Source organism: Gekko japonicus, unplaced genomic scaffold (genome assembly GCF_001447785.1).
Source record: "Gekko japonicus isolate JY-2015 unplaced genomic scaffold, Gekko_japonicus_V1.1 scaffold376, whole genome shotgun sequence".
NCBI classification, from domain to species: domain Eukaryota; kingdom Metazoa; phylum Chordata; class Lepidosauria; order Squamata; family Gekkonidae; genus Gekko; species Gekko japonicus.
The window spans coordinates 174,651-184,480 of NW_015164675.1; the positions used below are offsets into that span (position 1 = coordinate 174,651).

At 43.4% G+C, this 9,830-nt stretch overlaps 2 pseudogenes; both read left to right on the forward strand.

Annotated features, from left to right (window-relative positions):
• Window positions 1-1,350: 1,350 nt before the first annotated feature.
• On the forward strand, window positions 1,351-1,554 carry LOC107108747 (annotated as a pseudogene).
• Window positions 1,555-1,688: 134 nt separating this feature from the next.
• LOC107108748 lies at window positions 1,689-8,437 on the forward strand (annotated as a pseudogene).
• The last annotated feature ends 1,393 nt before the right edge of the window (window positions 8,438-9,830 follow it).

The following is a 9,830-nucleotide window of genomic DNA, read 5'->3' on the forward strand; positions in this document are numbered from 1 at the left end:
GTCAAAACCTGATTCAGAGGTGATCATCACTAGCATTACAAATGAAGAGTTAAAAATAAATGTTCCTTACACATTAATCCATTTCATCAAAATGATTCATTCATAACTTATGATTAATCAAAGGATGTCTAACAGTCTGCATTTAACCTGCATTAAAAAAGGTAACAATCAAGTTAGGACAAGTACAACTCTTCAGATTTGCATTCCAGGTTAACTGACAAACATATCTTCTGGAGGAAGTACTGTATGATTACGAGGTATGGAAAAGATCTCTGCACAGTGAAGGGCAACTAATCACACAGCATGGAAAAGAATTTCATCTCTTGTCTGTACTGACATCTCCAGTATAGAAGGAAATATCAGTTCAGATTAGGGCTGCCAGCTACGTCCACCCTGGCCACTGCCAGGGGGTGGGGTGGGGAGGCCAGGTTATGACTCTCTGTTAAATCCAGGTTCAGTCCTTTTGCGATTAGACTCCCCCCCCCATAATGAACCCGATTTGTACTAGTTTATTTAAATTATTTAGCAATTAATACAATTTCCACAGACAAACTGAACCTAGTTTAACACCTTGAAAGCTGGTTCCACTTTCACTAATAGGTCCATTTAGAATGATAGTTTCAAATGTTCCACCAACGAAAACTGCCACTGGAATGTTGTCTCCTTGGGGCATTCAATTCAGCCCCACCAAACAACTGCTTGTTCTTCTCAGACCTTCATGCAATATTGTTAACCCTGCTTTTCACTAAAGATTCAGCTCTTCTGTTTCCAAACGTCTCCATTTTTGGCATACCTTTCTCCTTCCTGTCCATTTTGACCTATCTGCCAGTTACATGCACAGCAGTGGCAGGGGAAAGCTTCTAAAAATGTTTGTTGCTGCTCCATGTGAACAGATACTCCACATTGAGTAGCACAATGAGGGAAATAACTCTCCCCCAATGCAGTTTTTGAGTGGGAAAATGGCTTGGGGGAGAGGCAGGAGCCCACCCTCCACCTGTGGCACTATTCTGAGCCTGTTCTCTCTCCCTCTCTGAAGCTGCATGTCTGTAGGGAACACATGTTTTCTGGCAATGGCAACCAGCAGAGAAAGAGGGCATAACTCCCTCTGAATCTCATTTTGGCCTCTTGCCTTCCCCTTCTTGAATGTTGCAATGTTTGTGGTTGTTTGGAGTGTTAGCTATTAATGCTTACCCTGTTCACGTTACAGTGAACACATGAGCATCCTGTTAGCTGCTTAGAGGACCTCTTTTGGGAGTCATTGGGATGGACCTCTTTCTCTTCCCCATAGTTTATAACCGGCTTTGAGGACACATCATTGGGAGCTGATGCAGTTGCAGGCTCCTCTTTGCCATGCCCGCAGAAGTGTCTTCGCCTCGCTACCTGAAAATGCTTAGCGCAAGTTTGTTGTCTGTGTTTGCTGGAGTAGAAGTTGTCCATAGGTATTACAGGCCTGATCTTACAGTACCTGATATTCCTCCGAAACCTGGAGAACTCAGAACAGAACTCTTAGGTCTTAAAAAAAGAAATGACAAAGCTCAGCCCTCACAACAGTGACCATGTCATCCCTCCACTAACTGCTCTTTGATATTATTTATGATTGAAATTTTGGAAAGTTTCTTCCGTAAGCTGCCCTGAGCCTGCCTCGGCGGGGAGGGTGGGGTAAAAATCAAATAAATAAATAAATCTACATGCACGTATGTCTGTAAGAAAGAGCCAATGTGCTGTAGAATTTTATTGCATGAAGCCAAAGGCTATACAAATATAATAACAGTGTACATTCACTTTACAAATGAAACTGAGGACCAGTACCTGGATGAATGTGGGGTTTGTATCATGTCCAGCTGTACATTCATTGATTGTAACACGAGAACTACTCAGCACACATACGAAGAACTATCAAAGTACACCTGTAACGATTTCATGTTTTTGTGTGTGTATGTCTTTAAAAGTTTGGTTTATATTGCTGTGTGGGACAATCTAGAATGCTGAAACAGGCAAGTTGTGTGATTGGTGAGTGACAGAGAGGGGGAGGGGTTTTTGGAATGGATGCTGTGTGGATGATTTGAATGTCTATCAGGTGTGACTGTTAGAGTTTAGACAGTTTATGATGACAGTTGAGAAAGACAGTTAGTGAGATGACTGGGGAGTTAAACAGTTAGTCAGAGCAGAGTGTGCTGTGTAAAAAGAGTTAATATGAGTTTTGTCCTGAGTTCTCTGTGTGAGAGGTTCCTGTGTGGAATATAAAAGTAAAAGTCTCTGTGTTAAGCAGTTAGTCAGTTCTGTCTCTGAGTTGAAGGAGACTCAGTCTTGTGTGTGTTATGAAAAGTTAAAGCATAAAGAAACAGTAACCATATATGGCCTAAGGAAAATATTGTGACAAAGTGACATGCCCTGATCCCTGTCAATAAGAGGGAAGAGTGTGTGAACATCAAATAAATCTACTTTTATTTAAGATACAAGTTCTGAACGAAATTCTTCCCAGGAAACACATAGTTCCTCGAAAGGCCTAGACCCCGTGCCACAATACCAAACCAGAAGAAGAAATATATTAGTATAAAGGTGTGGAAAGCCTTAAATTTTCCTGGTGGCGGCGAGATTACCCTGAGAGCAAAAACATAAGAACATTTTAAAGTAAAACCAGACCTCCCCAAATAAGAGGTCGTCACAACACCGTACATGGATTTTACATGCATTCACTGTAACTTGTAAACCAGGCTATCGGCATTCAGGTACTGAGTACTGATGCCGTATGCTTGATATTATCATGACTGAGTTCTACTATCTGTTCCCCTAAATAAGCATAACTAATTTCACTCTGTCTCAGACTTTTCAGTATTTCTTCCAGGCTTGAACAAATTGCCTTGTCATGTTATTAATGATCTCTTTATAATTGATTGTGTGTTATTGTCCAGAGTGGTGCAGTCCCTTACTTTACACAACATTGCCAAATTCAACTATGAAGGAACTTCTTTAGAGGAAAGTATGGACCTGCCATTTTTCAGATTCAAGTTCAGGTTGCTTATTCTCAGCAAGTAGTGATACATGTTGACAGATGTAATTTCATGCAGTTTCAGAGTACAGTTTCTAAAAAAAGATAGTGACCTGTTCTCAAGCATCTCTTCCTGAACACTTCAGGGTAGCTTTAGCAATAGGATGTTCACAAAAGAACAGCCCACTCTGATGGGCACTTTCACACATGCCAAATAATGCTGTTCCAAATCCACTTCAGAGACCGTCTGCAAGTGGATTTCACCATTTCACACAGTAAAACCCAGTTGCAAAGTTCATCGAAAGTGGATTAAAAGTGCTTTATATAGTGTGTGAATATATCTACAAAGGAAATTATTAAAGACAGTGATACTCAGTGGCTCAAGAGATACATGTGGTTATTTAACATGCCACCGTTGGCTCTTCTGAGCATCATTCCCCAATGAGGCGCCCACCCCATGTTCCAGAAAAATAGGCAATAACAATGTCCAGTAGGGCCTTTGATTGGGAAGTGATTCTCACCTTGGAACAACTAGCCAAGAGAAGAGAGTAAAACCACCACCATGACAACCACCCATGAAAAGAGCAAGCCGGCCACTTGAGTGTGCATGTGTATGCGCACACACGGTTTTACTTCCTTGTCTCGTCAGCCATTCTCCTGCCTGAGCTACTGTGACTCGTGCTGAGGAGAATGTGAGAAGGTAGAAGGAGAAGCCCTTGCCTTCACTTCAGATACACAAGGGCTGGATAAGGATCGACAGTGAGCTACAGAGTATCACTGATTAAGGACAAACGACATGTATATCATATACACAGACCTCGGATAGAAGCCAAGGCTTTGGGATACAGGGGAATTCCAGATGCATATATATAAATATTGTAGTGGAGACAGCTGTCCCTGTTGTTCTTGAGGTTGTTGCACACTTCCTTTTTTTCTGCTAGTTGCATGAGACTGAATGTGGGTCAGAGGGCAGGCATCCTATTCAGCACTGAATTCATCTTTACATTTTCCAGCAGTGCTATAGATGGTAAAGGATTTCTCTCACTGGACCATTTTGCCACTGTATGTATCACATAGCATTAATCATACAGTTATTTTTGCTTCAATAGGTACTCCAAAAGACATTCTTCGGTAAATTTCATCTTAACATTTAATTCAGTGCTGTTAGCCAAACTGTTTCATCTACAACAGATGGCAAACTAAATTTAATATGGGTTCCTGCCAAAGTGTACGGAAGTCCGGTTCACCCCAAGGATGTCCCAGTGAGAGAGACGAGACTGGTGAATTTAAAAACAATTTGTCTTTTACTAAAGAATATTAAAATCGCATACACACAAAACAGAATCTCACACACATACACTCAAGTTCCTTTAGAGTTACAGAAATAGAAAAATAGTTTCCTTTTACTTATGAGGTAGGTAGGTAGGTACACGCTTTATACTTATCTTTCCTGAAGCCTTGTCTGTTGCAATGAAGAATTGAAGGGAAGGAAATAGAACTTAGGCAAAGTGTGGACCTCCTTGGCTGCACACACCAGGAGATCAAGAATAGACAAAGGGTTGTTGGATAGAAAGCTGGACTTTAGGGGATAAAAGTAGACAGAGGAGGATGAAGGGTTTGCGGCTAGCAAAGTCCCAACACATGGTCTTCACTTTTTATAGTGAATCTTTGGGGTGGTTGGCAACCTTGCCATCCTGGGATCCACCCACCTGTTAGTCTGTCCCATCCTTACATCTTATTGGTGCGTGTAGTAAGGGGCAGAACCTTTAAGGGGTTGGGTCAATATTGAAATACTAGATCTAACTCAGGACAAGCCATCTGGTCAGGTGTGAAGCCTCAGCATCAAGACATCTCCTTGAAGTGCAGATAGATACCGGCTTTCCCAGGCCATCAAAGCAACTTCTGCCAGGAAAGGGCAATTCAAATGTAGATTGAAGACGTGTATTGCGTGACATCCAGTCCTCTAGTAATGGGGGATTACTTGTCTTTAAGCTGTGGTTTCTGCTAACAATGGCGAACTGTGCTTCTTCCCCTCAGGCCAGGATTTTGTATATCTACAAGCTTCATTAACATGAAATGCAGGTAGCACTTTCTCTGTGTAACCTTTCACAAACTGGTGTTTCAAACAGCGTTCCCTAAGCCTAGGGTGTATGTGTATGCACAGTTCATATAAAGTTTGTGTGTGTCAGCCGATATAAATTCATAAATAGCAAATATCAGTCTCTTTCTCAACAGTGCTCCAGTATAAGACAAAAAGAAAAAGTACAAAACCCACAAGCCAACAGGTAGCTTATATTGAATTTAAGAAGTATGGGGTTGGATGATCCTGAGATCCACAGGCACAAGGATCACAGAATCTTCTCCACACTTCCCTCCCCCACAACCATCTCTGATCTTGGGAAATGTTATTCCTGTCACTGAGGGACTTGTGTGTACTAATAGCCTCGCTGTTCAGAGAGCTGCATTGTGGGAAGGGTGCAAAATTACTCCCTTCTTTCACTTCCACTAGCAGAGCTGCATTCATGCATTACAGTATGGTCACTGATCTGAGGCTAGTTCCTTGACCCCCGGAATAAACTGTACTAGGACTGGATATGGCTGGAGGGGGAGGGGAGGAAAGGTCCGGACCACATTGTTTTGCAATATCAAGCACAAACCTAGCTGGCTATTGTTTTCAGGTCCAACAACATTGCTATGTTAGGAATTACACATTGGATGTAGTTCAAAAGAAAAGGAAGAGTGTCCAAAGGCAATTTATGCCCAGTAATTTCTGCAAGTGAATTATTACTTCCAACAATACAAAGCAGTTGAGCATTTTCCATCATAAGTGGACACCAACAACGACTGTCTTCCAGGATATTATACACCATTACATCAACATCTCATACAAATGCTCTTGAATATTCAAATAGTGAACTGGAACTAGACCTATCAGCTCATAGGTAATCTCAGTCTTGCCTTGGTATCTCATATTGCAGATCTTTGTCCCACTTAGTTCAAGAACCAAATTATAGCCGTGATTCTTAATGGGGGCTGTATAGTCTCCCCCCCATCGATGATCTGCAATCTTGTGGGCCTCTTAAAAATGGGGGGGGGGAGAATGCAGACATTCAGGATTTTCCCATTTGTAATGACTTATGACTGTTGTTTTATACTGCTTATACACTCCCCTGAGAATATAATCCTAGAACCTAGATTTCTCCGTCAGGACTTTAGAAATTCCCATACAGAAAACTGGAATGTCCCTTCCCCATGACAATGGTGAAATTTTAACTAAAAAAGAAGGTAGATGATCTGGGCTAGTGCTGTCAGCTAGTACACTGTGCCACAAGTGTACAAAACAAAAACTAGAAATATGTGCAGAATCAATTACTATGCAGTCTTTTAATGGTGTTTTTGATTAAAACAAAATAAAAAATAAATACATTTTAAACATTTCTATTTGTTTTTTTAACATAACCTAACACAAGGGAAAAACCTAAATACTGAGAACCTAGCATTTAAAAAAGGTTTTATTTATTTATTTATTCTTCAAATTTCTATCCCGTCCTCCCAGCCAAGGCCGGCTCATGAAACCTTAAGATACTAATAAGTTACTTAGGCGACCTGCCCCGAATTCCACCCCTGTTAAAGGCCCGTTTACAATGGCTTCCAAAGCAGATATGTTTCAGAGAGCAGCTATGTTGGTCTGCAGTAGAACAGCTGGATCCAAGTCCACTAGTATCTTAGAGACCAACAAGATTTGGGGGGCATAAGCTTTTGAGAGTCAAAGCCCCTTTTGTCAGATGTGACAAAGGAAGCCTCGACTCTCGAAAGCTCATATCCTGAAAATCCTTTGGTCTCTAAGGTACTAGTGGATTTGGATCTATCTGTTCTAATACAGATATGAATATCCTTGTGGATGACTTTCGCGGGGGTGGGAGGTGGAGGGAGCAAAAAATTCAGGTGTAATACAACTGAAGCTAAGGAGTTTTAGGCTGTTCTCTTATACATGCGTACCTGGGAATAAGTCCAATTTAATGCAATTGGATTTACTTATGCGTAGACCTGCTTAGGCTGCCCCAACCTCACATCTGTTTCTAGTAGTCCAGAGCTTGCAGAGCTGGATGCAGGAGAAGGAGGGGCTGGAGTCCTGCCAGACCAGACACCCACACCCACCAGCACGGAGGATCTGACCCCTGGCAGCGTGGAGGAAGCGGAGGAAGCGGAGCCTGATAATGAGTTCAAGGATGCTATTGAGGAAGAGGATGATGTCTCCCAGCGCTTAATAGAGTATGAGCCAGGCCATTCTGTTAGCACCTTCTTGACAAAGGATGAGATGATTCGCGTAAAGATGTCACGACTGGCAGAGCGTCTGCGCAAGCGCTACCCAACGAGTAACCTTGGCACTGGACTGGGAGCAAACTGTGCCAACTGTTCAGCCACTTTCTCTCTATTGAAGAAGCGGCGAAACTGCAGTAACTGTGGGAATAGTTTCTGCAGCAGATGTTGCTCCTTCAGAGTTCCCAAGAGCTGTATGGGGGCTACAGCACCTGATGCCCAGCGGGAAACTGTCTTTGTGTGCGGACACTGTAATCTAATGCTCATCAAGTGAGAAGCGGGTTCCGAGTCCTGTTCTCTGCTGGATCTGCTCTGCCTCTTCGCCTGTACATGCCGATCCTTGTGGGACTGAAGCCATGGCTTTGTGCTCTCGCACGGCCCCTCCCTGGAACTGTGATAGGACGGGCTGGCGCACCTGACCCCCTGAGTGCTCTGTGTGTGCCTCTCCCCCGTGACTGGTGTGTGAGCCGCTGGGGAGGGGTTCTGCAGTCAGGCAGAACTGGACAGGAGGTTCTTTATGTGTTAGATTACTGTAAGCTTCCCCTTTGTTACTAGCCTGGGAGGGAAAAAGAGATGGTCCTTTGGCTTCCTGAAGCCCTGATCTCCTGCACCTTGTTACTTTCACAGGAGCTCTGCTGTGCAGGACTCCTCTTGGCTTCCGGACTGCCAGGTATCCAAAAGGTCTGTTTCACTGTTGGGTAAGATGCCAGTTGTTCTGAGGCGGAGACTGGTTCTTCCTTTGGATGGCAGCTGTGGCTGGCTCTGCTCTGTAAAGAAGTTTGCCCCCCACCCCCAAATTTGTCCCCTTGCAGCTGAGAACATTGTGCAGCTGGATCTGCTTTCTCTTCCTGCATCGAACGGGGACAGAATCCCTCTTCTCTTCCCTTTGCTATTGTCTTTGCTCATCCTAGGTAGCGCATAGCCAAAGCTCCTCAGTTTGGCCTGGAGGGGAATTAGACATTGTCCCCCTTCATCTGTGCACTGTGAGAGCAGATACTTCTGCAGATATCTGGGATTCTCATTAATCACAAAACTCAGGTGTGTGGGGTACCTGCTTCAGTAGGAGCTGGCTCGCAGAAGTGGGGTGTATATGGATTGTTGCTGCTTTCTAGTATCTGTTTTACTAATAAATAATGTTATTTGAGACTGGGGAAAAAAAAAAAAGGCTGCCCCAATGATCGAAGTGGTAGAAATTTAAGTATATGCGTAACCCCTCAGTTAAAAGCACAGGCATTTATAAGGGACTAACATTGGCTGGCTGGTGCCCAGCATTTTTCCAGTACAGGTCGGGGGGGGGGGGCACAGCCTGCAGCTCAGCTCTTTGGCACGCTGCAGTCAATCACAGATTGGGACAGCAACTTCAGGAATTCATCTCCAGATGATATGCTGCCTATTGCCTAAGACGTTTGCTCATAAGAAGCCTTTTTTATGCTCAGGTGTGTTCTGTAGACTCATGGACTTAAATTCTGCAGATAAACTGCTTAAATCCCATTGATTTCAGCTATTTGTGTATGCAGGATTGCCACCTGAATGGGAATTCCCATCAGGTCTGAACAGTACAAAGGAATAACTTTTCTGGCAAAAGGAAAGAAATTCTGACTGCAGAGAGAATCCCTGGGTTACTGTTACATATTGATGTTACATTTGCCCTGATAAGGCGATTCTTGTATTCTTAGGACCTAAACTGGAAGGTACATATTGGCAATAGGGTTGCCAAGTTGTTCTGACTCACCAGCGGGGGAGTGTTGATTCAGTCCGGGAGCTGCTGAGGGACGCGCGTGTGTGTGAAACACGCGCGTGTCGCCAGAACGTCACAGGAAGTGACGCACGACGTAGAGCACATTGGCGGCATGGCCCCAATCATTGGAGGGAAAACCATAGAGTTTCCCCTCCGATTGGGGTCACGCCCCCAATGTGCTCTACGTGGTTGCGTCACTTCCTGTGACGCACCCATGCTGCGCTTCGGGGGGCGGGGGTCCCCCCGGGGCCCGATTCCGCAGCGGCGGAAATCGGGCCTTCAAAGCGGGGGTTTACCCGCCCCCACTTGGCAGCCCTAATTGGCAATATTACTATTTCCAATATGTATAATTGCTTCTGACACAAGGCCAGACACATTTGTGGCCCCACAAATAATTTTTTGGTGCCATTCAATTCCAGATTGGAACATTCAGTTTTTGGTTCTATATTAATTGTTTACTGCCTTACAAGTGTAACATGGGCTTTATTGTATGTTGTATTCTGTACTATTTGACCTCTGAAGAAGGTTCTTATGGGCCAAAATGCATCAGGTCATATATGGTTCCTTTTGTGCAACTGTCACTTTGATTATTTTATGAGGCTTTACTTGGGCCCCTACAAGGTGTTTATATGTTTTTGAAATAACCATGTGTACTTTTGTCCATACCTATTAATGTTTTTAACTTTTGGCCCTTTATCTGTTTTCTAAACTTCCTTTGGAGGTTTTTTGCTGATTAGGTAACAACTGATAATAAATAAGAAGATAAACCACACAGGGATAGTT